We start from the raw sequence: 15,333 nt of genomic DNA on the forward strand, positions 1-15,333 counted from the left end.
CACAATAATTATTCATAATGCCGCGAACCATGAATTGGGCCTGTTTGTTTATGTTTTGTTTTTACTGCCCGGCCACGCCCGGCTGTGTTAGCTGTGTCCAAAGGGAACCGCGTGTTCCATTCTTTTTTTTTATGCTGCACGGGTTATCTCATTGTGATAAGGAGAGCGTTTCGCCCTAACGTCACTAGCCTATGATAATCTTCTTTGATCTACAATGTTCTGGATGTAAATTGACGGTTCGAGAAACAATCGCCCCGAAAGATAAAAGCTCAGAGCAGACGCATCGGTATTGATTCCCCGACACCAGTCTGCGCACGTCACTTTGTTGACTGCTGTTTCGCCGCCTGGAAATTTTACGTTGAGCACAAGCTCGCTCCAATAAACCTGTTTTTCCTTTAACCCAACAGCGTCATCGTTGTCTTCGTGACAATATCTTCTCACCATTTCGTACGTTTTATGTAATCAGTTTCTACAAAACTTTCCAGCTAGCGGTTTGCGTCTCGACAAGATGCTTCACGGATGCTTCGAGACGTTTTTCTGTCCTCCCCCTCATCACCTGATTGCGGCAACATTCGGCGCCGATGTTTCGGGAAACAGCGAACTTCGCAATGAGCGGCCGGGAAACGAAGTCAGCCCTTGCTCAACCTGGCATCGAGGTGGTTCGCGGTCTCTGATTGGCCAGCCGCTCGCATCTCGAGGGCTCCCATTATATTCCGACCGGCGGGGCTGGTTGCCGCGTTTTGTGACGTGCCGCACCGCGGATCCATAGAGCGCCGAGGTGAGGTGCCAATTTTACCTCGGGAACATTTACACCGGGCGCGCAGACCACAGAGAGCGTTCCATCTTGCGCTCTTCTGTCTCGCCCTCTCAATGCCGTTTCCCGAATTAACCCGAGCCGAGCGCGAGAGGGCGACGATTAGAAAGCCACGAGAACACACACGCTGATGCTGCTGCTGCTGCTGCTTTGCGCCGCCACGCACGCGCAGGCGTTGTAATACCGTGCAGCGCGTCGTTGAAGCCAAGACGTGCAGGTCGTCATCGCGCGCTAGCGCGGGGAAAACGTGTGTGTTTACATGCGCCTGAAAACAGAAGTTCTTTGGTATTTTCGACAAGCGCTTGTCCAGAGCACACTGTGGTCACTGTTCCTGTTTTGTGCTTACACGAGGCGGTGAACTTTCGGGCGCGGAGAACAGTTCCCATCAGAGCTGGGTGCTCGGCGTGGCATTCGATTGGAACACCGGGAGTCGTCGACTGCACCGTACTCCCAGGCCGAGTTATAGGTGCGCCGCGGCTTTTTTGGAAGCTTGCATACGCCCGCGCGATATTCTGCTGATGGGGCAGCCGGCGCGGCCGGAAACTCGGCGCACAAAAACCAGCGGTCTGGACGCCCAGGAGGAGGGGGAGGAGGGACGCTTGTGCGGTCGCGGTTTATTTTTGAATGGGTCGGTTTCGTGGCGGCGCCCGAGCCGATGCGTGACGGAATGTTGTCATTAATGTATCGTCGCGCGCCGGCGAGGGCGAGGGGCTCGATCGGGACCGGAACGGGGAGGTCCTCGAGGGAACAAGCCAAAATGTCCCCACGTTTTTCCTATATACTCTACTTGAAACCGGTGCGCACAAGCGCCCGGTTTGAAAATGACCGGCAACGCAGCACACACACACACACACGCACACACGCGCGCGCGCCCGCTCCTTGGTCGGGGTTGACGTTGTGTGATGCTGAACCATTAACAATCCGCTGTCTGCGGCGCTGCCGCGGGCTTGAATCCGCTAGAAGAGGGACTCCCACAACATACAGACAAATTATATAGTTCGTGCTTACATATAATAAAAAATTACGATGGCGCCAAAGCAATCCCTGTGCTGTAGTGAATGTGGAAGCAGTAGCGTACAATTGCTGAAAGGATATGTAGGTATTGTGGGCGCCGCCAAAGCACCATGGATCTCAGGTGACGGCTGGGCCGCTAGGCGAGGGAGCGGCGTGAGTGCGATGTTTGGCATTTCCTGTGCTGAAATCACGTTTATTTTCATAATCATGGTCATTATATCCCCTTCGCGTCTTTTCGTTCTCTTCTCCATTACAACGACTCAGAGCCTCCGGCAATCTCCTCTGTTAGACGTACATGTAGGCTTCACATTACGCAGGCGCAATTAACGTTCAGTCTCACAACGTGTCATGCAGCGTCAAACACATTGCATACATAAAACTGCGGGGCCTGCGGAGAGAGAGAGAGATGAAACTTTATTCTGCAGCTCAAGTCCGAGCCGCGGAGAGAGAGAGAGAGATGAAACTTTATTAGGCAGCTCAAGTCCGAGCCGCGGAGTTATCAGTCCACGGAGGAAGGGGGTGTTCCACGGTCCTCCGACGGTGGTGGGCTTGGCGGAGGTGCACAAAGAGTTTCAATGTGGGCAGCCAAGAGGGACCACAGGGCTGCCCGTAGGTTTTCAGGGGGAGCGGCCCAGCTAGACCACGAGTAGGGAATATCAGGGGGGAAGGGGTTGGTCGAAAGAAATGTGGAAGACGAGGTCGCCCGTACACAGCGCCAATATGTATGTTCATTGTCCGGATAGCCACCGCATACCTGACAGTGCGGACGGCCTGGTGACTTTTGTATGTAGTGGAGGAACAGATCACAGGGGAGGGACAATGTCTGCGCCTGTCTAATATATGTAGCGTGTCTCCGTGACATAAATTTAGATGGGGAGGGAAGTACCATTCTTGCTTTGCGGAGGTTGCCGAGATGTTCGCGGCGCCTTTTATGGTGCATTGCTCTATCCTCTTTTGGATTGTATTCCTCAGGCCACGGCTGAGGGCTGCCCGGGAAATGAGCGTCGCGGGCCAGAGCGTGAGCTCGTTCATTACCCTCTATGCCTTGGTGGCCAGGGATCCATTCGAGGAGGGGCCTGCGGGTTGACGACGTTAAAGCTCAAAGGGTTTCGTTAGGCCTATCGTCAAGCTGGCATATACCCGCGTTCGCATCGCCCAGGAAAAGTTTTCGGCCTACCGAGTTGTCTAGTGCTTTCTCACTAAAACCGTCAATGTGATTGTTATGCGCGTGATGCACACACGCATGAGTAGTAAGTAGTAAGCGTCTGAATAGCTAACTTAAAGGCTCGCCGCAATACTCATTAGCTTCTGTGCAGTGGTCTTTCTAGATCATGATGAATAGCTCATTATCCGAACAGAAAATTTTGTTAGTTGAACTGCACATAAGGCGTACGCACTAACAAACAGCACTCCTTTTGCTGCAGCATACATACTTCATGTGCATAGATAAGGCCAATCTCAGACATTCCACGTGCTGCCACGATAAACAAAACATCTTACACTTTTTTTGGGCTTATCGTGTTTCTTATACATATAGATGCACCCTGGTTATTTGATACCACCCACAATTAAAGCAAGGTTCTTGAACATTTGCTTTGAATTTCACAGCTGTAGGTACCAGCCATCTACTGCGTATATATACATACGTATATTCCACAGGCGAGGCCCTTGTTGTTGGGCCAGTACACCCGCAAACGAAATAAAAGGTTACAGCGCGTTTAATGCGGCTCCTGTTGTGAATTGTATTTGAACCTAGCACTGAACTGTCACGTGGTTCGAATGAGTCACGCAAGGTAGAGGACGATGAAGAAGATATGTACGTGCAGCTCGGAGCGCGTGCTGTGCCTTCTTGCTTTGTCTTTTTGAAAAGAACATGACTCTTGCTGAGATTGTTGTTGTTGATCAAAAAAAAAATGGCTCGTACCCACTCTCTTGCTGAGATGGATGCCGGGTTCAGCGTCTTTTTTCTTCGGCGCCACTAAAAGCCGAGGCGCGGTTTTCCCACAGCTGCTACTGAGTTTGCATGGATTTGAAGCGAGAGAAAGGGGGGAGAGGGAGAGAGAGGGGGGACTTTATTACATAATTCGCGTCTAAATCGTGGCATACGTCTTGTCTCTGCAAGGTGTACAGCGAAAACAGTGCTCACAATAAAGATCCTGCCTCCTTCACAAGGTTTACTCATTTCCTTCTATCTTACCCATCCCTAACGCTCGAGAAAAGAAGGAGCACAGCCACCCTTAAACTCTCGCTCATTCAGGAAACCCTTCTTTCAGCTCAATGCAGTAAATTCTGCTCGTAGTGTCATTTCAGTCAGAACGAGCGAAGCGGACCAGCTCTGGTTCTGTAGGCATACCAAGCATTCACTGTAGCAGAACAGCATATCCGTGCTTCATGCGATGGCCAACCTTGGTGCTTTTCCGGCCGGAAATTTTCCCAGCCTCTCGACGGAAGAGCATGGGAAGCAAGATGAAACGAGGAGGGAGAGGGCACGTGGCAAATGAGAGGAGACGCACGCACACGACAACGCAAGGCTCCTCATGAGGCCGCTCCAAGTCCGGCTCGCCGCTTTGTTGCAACCCAATCACGGCCTCGATCACACCGAGAGCGCGCGTCTACAGATGAAGGCGCGACCATTAACACCGCCCTTGATGTAAGCTACGGATAAATCAATCACCCGTAGTAGCCACTTGACGCCCTTCCCCCCTGTACACACCACGTGCGGCCGGTACATCGAGCACGGGCACCTATCAGGCCCGTATAGAAGTAAGACGCGCGCGCGCAGCCTATCTGCGTATTTATATCCGCGAGCCTGTCCGATGGCTCGGCGTGGCGTCGTCGGCGAGACAAGTTTATAGCGTTTCCCCACAGCTGTGCTGCGTGTCCGTGGCTTGATTCCAAGTTGCCTCGTCATGCGCTCTGAGAACCGCAAATTGACTGTCTCGCCCCCTTCGCTACCAGCGCGATGGGGACGCGCGAAGGAAACGGTCGCCTCCTAGGTGAGAGAGCCGCGAGGCTCGTGAGATACGTCAACGCATCTGGTGAAGCGGCTTCACTCCGGCTTAGCCACACGAGGGTATTAATCCATCAGCGTATGGAACGTCAAGCAGTCGATTAACTGAGACGTTGGGTTTAAGCCCCGCTGATGAAACGAGCCCCGAGGCATCGTCTCTCGGGGGTGAGGCTCGTCCTCACCCCCCGCACCTCCTCCACGCTTCGTGTTACACGACCGCCGAGGGGACGGAAGGGGGAGAGGGGGGACCCTGAGCGGACCCGTAATTAGAAGGCTGAAATCAATCAATCACGCGAGCCTTGATCTCTCGCGCAGGCCTCTCCCGCTGCCGCGCGCTCTCGCTCGGATTATTTTTAAGGGGCTCCGAGCCGTCGTCAAAGGCCGTCCGTCTGTTTGCCGCGGCCGCTTGCTCTCCTTGCGTTTGCTGTCACTGTTATTATTCGCGCTTGCACTCTTGCGACAGGGCTTTAGCGTTCGGCTTGCACCACACAGCGGGAAGAACTCGAGGGTCGCGAGACCGACTGGTGCGATGTCTTGCGATGCTCCGCCGATGTCTGGTGGCCGCACGGCCGTACGATATACACCAGGACCCTGGTCTTTTCAACGGGCAGTCGCATTATATAACTTTGCAGCGAAAGTGAGACAACAGAGGAATAGTTATGGCATTCCGAGGTCTGCAGAACGCTACTAATCGTGACACCCAGTGTGATACTTTTATAGTTCCCTCCGAGTTCAGAACTGCGCGCAGTGCGGAGGTGTAGAGGCCTGGAAAACGATCCAGCGCTGCATTTCGGCCCGTTTCCGTGCGCCCTGAACTCGTGGGAAAATAGAGAGAAAATAGGGGGCAATGTGGGGTGCGGTAGGTTCTCCGGTTGAAAGGAGAATGCGGCTGCTAACCCGGCGCAGCCCGATCCGTCTTTCCGTTAAAAACGGAATACGCGACGAACGAGGAGTCATCCGTCTGTCTCCTGCCGCTCCCGGCCGCCGCCGCCGCGGCCGCAGCCCCGGCAAGTTTGAGTGAAATGCACGCCCCCTTCTCTCCCTCACTCTCTCCGCATCCAACTCGTCTTCCCATCCGACGTCGCGGAACTTTGCACATTTTAATGGCGCATGCTACCTTCACCACGCCTCCACCCCTCCTCCTCGCTTCCTTATTTTTTTGCGTAACTAAAAAAACGTGCGCGTACACATTTATTGTAGTATTTATGTTGGTCGGCTTTCGCGTGCTCTCATAAATCATGTCTGCCCGCAGGTACGTTGAGAACTCGTTTTTCCAGATCTAATAAGGTTCCTGAGTAAGGCTTCCTGTGTTTCCCTTTTTAATCTACGAGGCCGTTGCGCAATGCTGTCAGCGTCAAAGGCGTGTGATTGAACTGTATAGGTGGGCGCCGCGAACATCAGAAATAGGACCCCAGTCACCATGGGTGTGGCTAAGGCTTTGGGCCACAGCGCCGGAGGTCGCGTGTTGGGTACCCGGCTATAAGGAGGCGGTATTTCTCATGGAGGCGAGAAACAAGAACGTCAGTGTGTTTCACCTGCACGCTGAAGATGGGTGAGTGATTTGTATTAATCAGGCCACCTTCGATGTGTCGAGCGCCAGTTTAAAATAAAAGGAAGAAAAAATGAAATGAATAGTTTGTTCTAAAACTTGAGGCAAAAACCTACAGGCTCTCACGCGCGCCATGTAAGCGAGAGCACCAAATTAACCTAGGATAACCATACTGGGCTTTTAAGGGTGGTATTCTATCTTTGGCCATCTAACCGCGAAAATTTTTGTCGGTCTGTCACTCGATTCAGCCGGCCGGTCAAAGTGAAAGAGTCCTTGGACATAAGGTATATGAAGGCAGGATGGTACCAAACTGCTGAAACAACTGGTATGGCTTGTACACGTACACATTGTTCAGCACGAAGTAATCCTCAGGCATATTTGATGCAAGATATGAGAACATAATTGGTAGTACCTGCGTTCTTTTAATTAAGAATACATGTTCGGTTGGCTCCTACGGTAGCAAATGAAGCGAGATAAATGCAAAAACGAAGAAAAATATTTTGGCTGGTGCCCGTTTGGGCAAAGCAGAACACTAAAGATCAGTAAAAAGACCCGCGCTCTCCCTGTAGATGTCGCGCAAGGTGGGCGAACGCGGCAAAACTGAGTTTAGCTGAACAAGCCTCCGTTGCGTTCATCCGGCGAGGAGCGGGAGGGAGGGGGGAAGAGCATTAGTGGTGGAAGAGGGAGAGAGAGAGAGAGGAGGAAGTCACGTGGCCTTGGCGGAAGGCGTCGCTCGCTCGACGACTCTTGCAGCGAAGCAAGCAGATGTTTTACCCAGACGGCATTTTTATACGAAAAAGCGAAAAAGCGAAGAGCTATGCAAGACGTGCTCTTTATGTTAAAGGTAATAGCTATTCAACCTCAACCCTTTGTTTGGGAGATACTGGTGGATAAAAATTATGAAGACGTCAGCGTCTTCCTTCATCCATTAGGAAGACGTCAGCGCTTTCCTTCATCCTTATAACAAAATGAATACAAAAACCGTACTCTTACAAAAACGCCACATTACAAACATGTTTTGCCGTTTTGTTGAGTTAGCCTTGACGTCAGTCTACAGTATAGTGTATTCCAGTGTAGAATCGTCATTCAAGAAAGCCGACTGACATCCCGTTACTATGGATGTCTCAGCCACAACTGCTCACCTGCTTCAGGTAAAGGAGTTCAGCCATAAAACCAGTATTCTCAGTTTTTCCGCGCCAAAGCTAGTTAATAATGCAGCAGTCTTGAGTGATTTTCATGCTAGCATTGGGCCCGTTGACACATTTTATTTTTCATGAAGGTCCGGTATTGTTCCGGCAGATATGCCCTTAGCTTGTTATCGTAACATTGTCACTAATATTTGCATAATTAGTATCCTCTACTACTAGCTTTAAAATTCAAGTTTGTGTTTTATGCGCCAAAGCTACGATGTTACGTGATAAATTCTAACAGCTTGAGAACCTTTAACGTGCGCCATATCAAGTGAGCGATCGTATCAACTGAGCCTGAACGCCGTCCGCCCGCTGGTTCCGCGTTTTTGTGGTTGCAGCTGTTATTTTTCTTCTTTTAGTCTTCTTTGCCACCTTGACGTGGCGACGGGGACGTTCGGCGACCAGTCATATATATTATTATTGTACTATTAGCACATCTACCAATATTTTTTTTAACTGAACAGCCCCATGTCGAGCTTTTTTGCACATGCATTCTTAATGCGGGGAATTAAGCTTTCAAGGCGGCTTAACGAGAATGGTTTCCTAAGTTTTTTTTTCTTTTTTTTGTTCCAAAGTTCCTTATCGCTTGTAAAGATTCCAGTCATCTACGTTTTCGCTTTCATATCGATTAAATGTCTTTTCTTCGCAAATTATGCAGTTTTACGCAGATACGAGAGTTACATTTTTCGCGTTACGGACATAGTTTGCTGCGGTACTCGCCAAGCAATACGGACGCATTAAAATTCTGCCCAGGCTTTACAACGCCATTTCAATTAATCTATGACCGCCGCCTCGTTTGCTCTGGAAATAACAACTGACCCATTCAATAAGGTCATGTGTGCCATGGCAGAAATGCTGATCAGTGTCATTGGCTCTGGTGCCAGTATCGTTACCACCATCAGACCGGTATCGACGTCGCGTGAGCTCTTGCCGGCTTGAGCCATCTTGCCTACTGTAACCAGCTCGGGCCATTTAGGCTTTCAACAAGAGCTGTTATAGACGCATGATAGCAGGGGTCTGCGAATAAACCCCACTCTCACCTCTCCAACCTTTGTGAGTGGGATCTTTCACGAGCCTTGGTCACCTCCGCCTTCGGGGAGCAGCGTCAGCTGTGTACGGAGGGGTTGAAGTGGCATGTGCCCCCCCCCCCCTCTCTCTCTCTCTCTCTCTCTCTCTCTCTCTCTCTCTCTCTCTCTCTCTCTCTCTCTCTCTCTCTCTCTCTCTCTCTCTCTCTCTCTCTCTCTCTCTCTCTCTCTCTCTCTCTCTCTCTCTCTCTCTCTCTCTCTCTCTCTCTCTCTCTCTCTCTCCCTATCTCTCTCTCTCTCTCTCTCTCCCTCTCTCTCTCTCTCTCGACGCGTGCTAAACACCCCTGATAAGATTTGCAACAGGTATGCATGCTGTGGCAAGTGGAGTGAAGTCGTCTAAAAAAGTTCCGCTGACTACACAAATCTTGCAGAGCATAGTTTTAACCCCACTTAATTGACTCGGTTTACAAGATATGCAATATACTGTTATATCGAAAAATTCATTAAACCGGACTAAAAAAGGAACGATTGACGTGTCAAGTTCTTTTCTTTTTTTGATGAACGAAATAAACAAATTTTCTCTAAAACATTTCGCCAAACATATACGAGATGCATATTTAAAGTATTGTAATCAGAGGCTCGCCTCTTATTTATACCACTGAGGCAAACGAATTTTGGTGCGGAAGTATAAAGTTCCCCGTAGTGCGGTGCAGAGAATAGCCGCAGCAGTGTGAGTAAAACACACGCAAAAAGTTTCGAAATTTGGGACAAAGTGAGTATCTGGATTAATTTCAATTGCGTAAGAAAATGCCCCAAATTGAAGTTCTCTATAGGAATCGTATCCATGTTCCTTCTGAATAGGAAGCGAGCACGTTACTATGACGCTTAATCCGAGTGTTGCCGGAGACAGAGAAAAACAAACCAGTGCGTGCGGCGGGGAGAGGAAATCGCCTCTAAGGAGAAAGTGACGGTACGCGCACGTGGCGGCACGTAAACAGAACAGGCGCACCCCAGTTACCGAGAACCCTGATTCGGGGGAAGCAATTGTGCTGGCGTTAAAAGAGTGCGAACTGTCTTCCGCCTTACCAATATGCTTGCAGAACGGGTTTGAGTGTGTAATAGATTATACAGCGTTTACTTCAGATTTTCAGTTTTAGGTTTTATTGAAAAATATTTGTACACAAGAAAGGACAATGGCAATTATTATTACAGAAGGAGGTTCCAATGTTTACACTGCCGAGGGGACCTCCTGTGCCAACTACAAAACAAAAGAAGAAGACCGCACACACAGGCAGGCAGAGCGTTACAGATCAATGAAGCAATATTGGCATAGATAAATAGATAGCAAAACACATAATATAATTAAACAGAGATATATGCAAAGAACGGGATAGACATTCACGGTCGTACACTATAAAGCAAGGTTCATTGTAGACAATGGTCACTGATTACTCGCAGACTGTTGACCACAAGTTATTTTTTAATAATTGATGAAATAAGCGTTTAGAATGAATGAATTTGATGTTTGTGGGCAATGAATTCCAAAGCGTTACTCCTAAAAAGAGGACTGTTTGTTTCCCGTAATCTGTGCGCACTTTTGGTAGTATCGCATTATTTTGTTTGGGGAATCATGGTATTACTGGGACTTAGTTATTGTTGGGCAGAAATATTATCAATAACAGTACCTTTATTTCAAATTCGGTGAATTGGAAGGCCGAGCTTTATGTGAGGACTTTAGCGGCACTCAAGAAATTATTTCGAGTACCCACACCTAAGCTATATTAAGCGTCTCTAGGAATTTTTATTGCTCTTACTGCTGTATAACAGCCGCAAATAATGTGCACCTTAAGGAGTGTTTCTGACTGTTTTTTCAGAAAAAAGAAGTCGTCGGAGTTGGCCCCTAGAAATCGTTGTACTCACATTCACTACAAAGCTCTTTACACATATCACTCGGCGAAATTAATACAACTATGCCTGGAAATCAACCTACATCTAAGATTGGAATGGTTGATTACTTCTTTCCAAATCCCAGAATAAAATAAACAGAATAGCTAAAAGGGCGCTTCTTAACGTTTTTTTTTTTTTTTTGTACTTAGGCCGTTTACGTTTAGCTTTACTATGGTTTACACTTCCTTACGTTTATATACCGTTTTCATTTTGCTTCAGACACTTTGTGGTCGAGCTTTTATTTATAGGTTTATTTTTAGATGCGACTGCATCTCATTCACTCGCCTTGTCCCTGCATCCGGCGTCGGCGTTGTTGTCGGCGTCCGCCGCTTCCCCATTCTCCTCGCCGCGTGAGCTGCGCTCTCGGCCGCTCAACCCCTCTCCTCTCCGATAGCGAACACTCACTCGCGAGGGGCATTGGATTGGATTCGAATGGCTTGGCTTGGCTTGGCTTGGATTGGATTGGATTAAAGTGGATTGTATTGGATTGTGTTGCGTCATAGCCGCGGCAGACGCACTGGCGCCGGCGCGTCCCCTCACCGTTATGCGCGCTATTAAACGTGGTGTTTGCGCCGCTCCGCTCCATCGTTCCAGCGCCGTTCTTCCGCTGTCCAACGCTGCAACGTGAACCCCCTATGCGTCGCATCTACACAGGGGTTCCCGCCAGGAAAGGTGGGAGATTTTTTGTTTCTGTCGTCGTTATTTTTGTTTACATAACTGCAAAGCGTTCGCAGGTCCAACGAACTGAAAAAAAAAAATTTTAACCTCGCAGGTCACCCCCGTGCTGCACAGCCAGTGTCTTTTAGGTTAATTATTCTCCTCAAGTCGTAGTTAAATTCGCAACATTCAAATTTGAATTTGCCACTCAAGCATACTTTCTCCAATCCTCTAGTCGCACATTCATATCGTCTGTTTAAATTTGCGTAGCTATCAGGACGACTGGGTCATATTAAAGCAAATATAGCCCATAAAAAACCCAAAATCAAAGGTACCTGGGAAAAATTGTGTGCTTGAACACACAATTTTTCTCTATTTAACTTTTCACTTCGCTTTTACTTTCGCAATTCACTTCTCGGCTCAGCAGTGTGATAAAAATGATTACCTGCGCTGTGAAGTTTGGGCATTACGTAACTGTAATTTCTGAGCTCCAACGAAGCTGATTTTCTTTTCAGGCCGAAGAGCACCTTGGGCGTTCTTTTTATGTTCTGCCTTCGCCTCCACTCTAGAATGCAACATATCCCCTCTCCAGCTTCCCCATTGCTACTATTACACAAGAAGTGGAGCTTATAAGTTCCGACAGTGCCACCGTCAGGTGTTTCCTAGGCTGATAGCTAAGCATTGGGTAGGTTTACGAGGTGGGTAGACCTTTGCTCTCATAATGGAGGCGGATAAAAATGGTGAGAATGAAAATAAAGTTGCGTTCATGCATACCCTTTTGCAAAATTAAAAAAAAGACGATCGCAGTTTTAAAGGCACGCAAGTTAACTCGTAAAAAATGACACGCGATATCTCTATGCACCAGAATCCCCTACCGCACTCTCACACACATGCACACACACAGACAGCTAATAGTTTTCACTTTTTTCCGTGCCCTTACAGCCGCCAACCCATATTTGGTACAGCCAGAAGCAAATGTTTGCGGACCACAAAAATGGCAATTCTAGGTTATTTCTTCTCCGGTAGCAGCCTTCAAACTGTGGGATGCACGTGAGATGTCGTATAATAACTAAAGTATAACAAAAATACCACGCATAATACCGCGGGCTGCACGCAGCAGAGAAATAACCCACAATTGCTGCTTCCGTGTTCCGTAAACTTTTGCACTTTACGATTGACGGTGCATCCGCACACGCAAGTAGTAGTACATGCGGAGACACAAGTCAAACTCGCAGCCAGATTTAATAATCTCGATCTATTTTCTTTGAATGCGAAGTATTATTTATTCTTGGAAATATTATCTCTGGTAGCTTACAGGTATCCGCAAATAAGGATATACCCATCCTTACATGTTCGAGTCCTACAACTGGAGGGACAATATGCTTGGCATCACTGCTCGAATTTGCTTCACCACCCTAACACTTTTTGTGCAGTGGTGCGACCTTTACAGGCGAGTCCGCGATGGATGGAATAGTCGTAAGAGTCTATAGGGACAGCCAGGTACAGCAGAGCGGGAGAAGTAGCCAAATAATGCTCCCAATTTCCGACAAGCAACAACACGGCTCCTAAGAAAGCAGCTTTCGGGTTCCAGCTCGCACCTGCGTGAAAGTTAATGTCTACTCGACGATACGAAGGCGTAGGGCCACGCTTGAGCCTATACAGTTTTCACTTCAGAAAAAGCGGACTATGCTTGCCCTGTTATATTGCACCAGGGGATAGGAAGTACATAGATTGAGGGAGAGATAGCGAGCAGGAATTTAATAGCATATACGACCCCTTGTTGCTTGCCGTCAAACAAGACGGATCGGTCCCTTCTGGTTAGTTCCTTTTCTCAGCATATGCCGGCACGGATATGCTTCCAAGGTTGAATTAGACGGAAGACGGTGAAGAGAAAAAGAAAAAGATATGTGTGGCCCACCCCTTAGCCCGTCGCCGGAGCATTAAAAGCAATATAGCCGGCTCGTTCTCCTCTTTCGAATGGCCCCGAGCGCAATTGAGATCCCGCGGAGCCTTTCGATTTGAGCAGCGAAGGCCATGCTTCACCGCGTGCAGCCATGCACGGAGGCGTGGACACCGCGCTGGGTGGACCCGAGTGGCTGATGGATTGGCGCCGCCGAGCGACCGATAGGGTTCTCGCTCCTCCCGGGGCTGCTTGACGAACCTGCGGCCGCTTTCTGGATAAAAAAGATCCGGCGTCGTCATCAGGAATTCCAAAATCTGCGCACGCGGCTGCACGGATCTCGTTTGAGGCGGCTAGAGGCCGTCTTGATGGCGTCGATCATCATCGCTTACGCGGCTCGCGTAAGTGAAGAAAAAAATAATTACAAGCCGGTACATTGTAGAGGCCCGACAGTTTTGCTCCGGGCAGCTGCAGAAATTATGCAGGCGCGCCCTTTTATTGGGTGTCCCGGCCCTGCTCTGTATCGCGGGACCACTCCTAACCTAAAACTAGTCGGGTGCCGGTGGGTAAGCTTGCGTGAAGACTTTTGTTCAATCGACAGCTTCGTCCTTCACACCTTCAAAGAGAGCTCGCTAGCGCAGACAAGGCAACCATATGACGCGTACTGTCTCAAATTAATCTCCGGCAGAATGGATTTCAAAATTTTAAAAACCAAGAGGCAGGCTCGATCATTCTTGCGAGCGATACGGTTAAGGAAGGTTGAAAGCGTTAGGCTTGCTCTCTGAACGAATGACGTCGTCAGGTATGAAAAGCAGTTGCATTTCATTCCGCTCCCTACAAGCGATAGTGCCGGGATGAGGAGCAGAATCGCGATCCTCTTCTTCCGGATGAACAGATGCGTTTCATCCGGATGCTCTCTAAGGAGAAGCGAAGCACGAAGATCATGATCATTATCCCGCGCTTCGGCAGGAACGATAGCTTTTAATCTTGCTCGATGCTAGCGGAGTGAGAAGAACTATCAGCATCCTACTCCTCGTGGTAAACACTGGCGTTCACATCTCGCTGCCATGGAGGAAAGAAAAATTTTAGGAGGGAGCATGACGTCACGCGGCCCAGCAATCGCAAGCAAACCTCCTCGGACGCTGCATTCTCCTCCCCTCGGGCTCTTCCAGCGCATTGAATCCTGGTAGTTCGTACACCCACCCCAGGCTCCTGGTAGCATTTAGTGGCTCCGGCTAGCTGCCAGTGGATGAGGAGCGGCATCGACGAAGGCGCCGTACGATTTTTCTCCAGCGTTGCGCTCCCAGCTTCGGGTTGTGGAAGCACTGCCTCTGTCGCTGTTCCAAGTGAGGCGAAGGGTAGATCGCATGCGCAGGACGCACCCTCACGAGCTTCAGTGAGCCGAGTTTGGCTTCTGAAGTTGAATCGCTCGAACCACGACTGGCTTTGCTCGGGCGTGCGGCCATAAACGTTCGCAAGCACGGAGCGGCCTGCTGCTGCTTGGTGTTTGTTAGGTTTTCTGCGACGATTGCGTTTGTAATTCTGCTGGGGGTTATCGCGCCGCCTTCCTTTTACACCATAGCAGTGTAACGAGGGTCCTGTCAGCTGAGAGGTGGTGCGAAAAGCTTTGGTTTCGCTCGCGTGACGGGTTGTATATATATGCCACATTTTCGTGCTAACGTTCGTAGTGTGTTTTTGTCTCCTTCAGTGCGTCAGAAAACAAAAGGTGCATAAAATTGGTTTTGGGGACGGGCGCGGGAAGAACGGATCATTCTCGGCCTTACGTCGCAGATAGTACGGTGGCTGGTTGTCCGAGGACTGCTCAATCCGTGCGATAGGTATATATATGAAAAACGAATGCGAGATTACGCCTGGGAGGGACCGGTGTGAGATCTGTACTGGCTGCAGCCTTGAAAATAAATTGTTGATCACCCCAGAAGAGGGCTTGAGCGGCAATTGAAAAGATGAAAGCAAGCGCGGTTTGCTTTGTGAAATAATTTGAAAGGCTCGGATGCCGTACTCTGTCGTCTCACTTTTACACGGCGGCACACAACCCTTCGGTACGGGCGCAGCGCGATAAACCTCAGCCATTTCGTCCGATTACTTAGACCTCCCGATAAGTCAGCTGCGTGTGTCGGGTTGAGATTGCAGGCAGCGCAGCGCGCGATTCCCGATCGGCCCGGCACCGTACAGACAGACGCACGTAGCGCGGGTGGGCGGCCGGGTG

General features: G+C 49.4%; 1 protein-coding gene across 1 annotated transcript in view; it reads left to right on the forward strand.

The window, feature by feature from the left end:
* The window catches only part of Ct (homeobox protein, cut), an 845,317-nt gene that overhangs the window by 427,398 nt on the left and 402,586 nt on the right, over positions 1-15,333 (forward strand).

Source organism: Haemaphysalis longicornis, unplaced genomic scaffold (genome assembly GCF_048455015.1).
Source record: "Haemaphysalis longicornis isolate Haplotype H1 unplaced genomic scaffold, Haemaphysalis longicornis Haplotype H1 scaffold_7, whole genome shotgun sequence".
Classification (NCBI taxonomy): Eukaryota; Metazoa; Arthropoda; class Arachnida; order Ixodida; family Ixodidae; genus Haemaphysalis; species Haemaphysalis longicornis.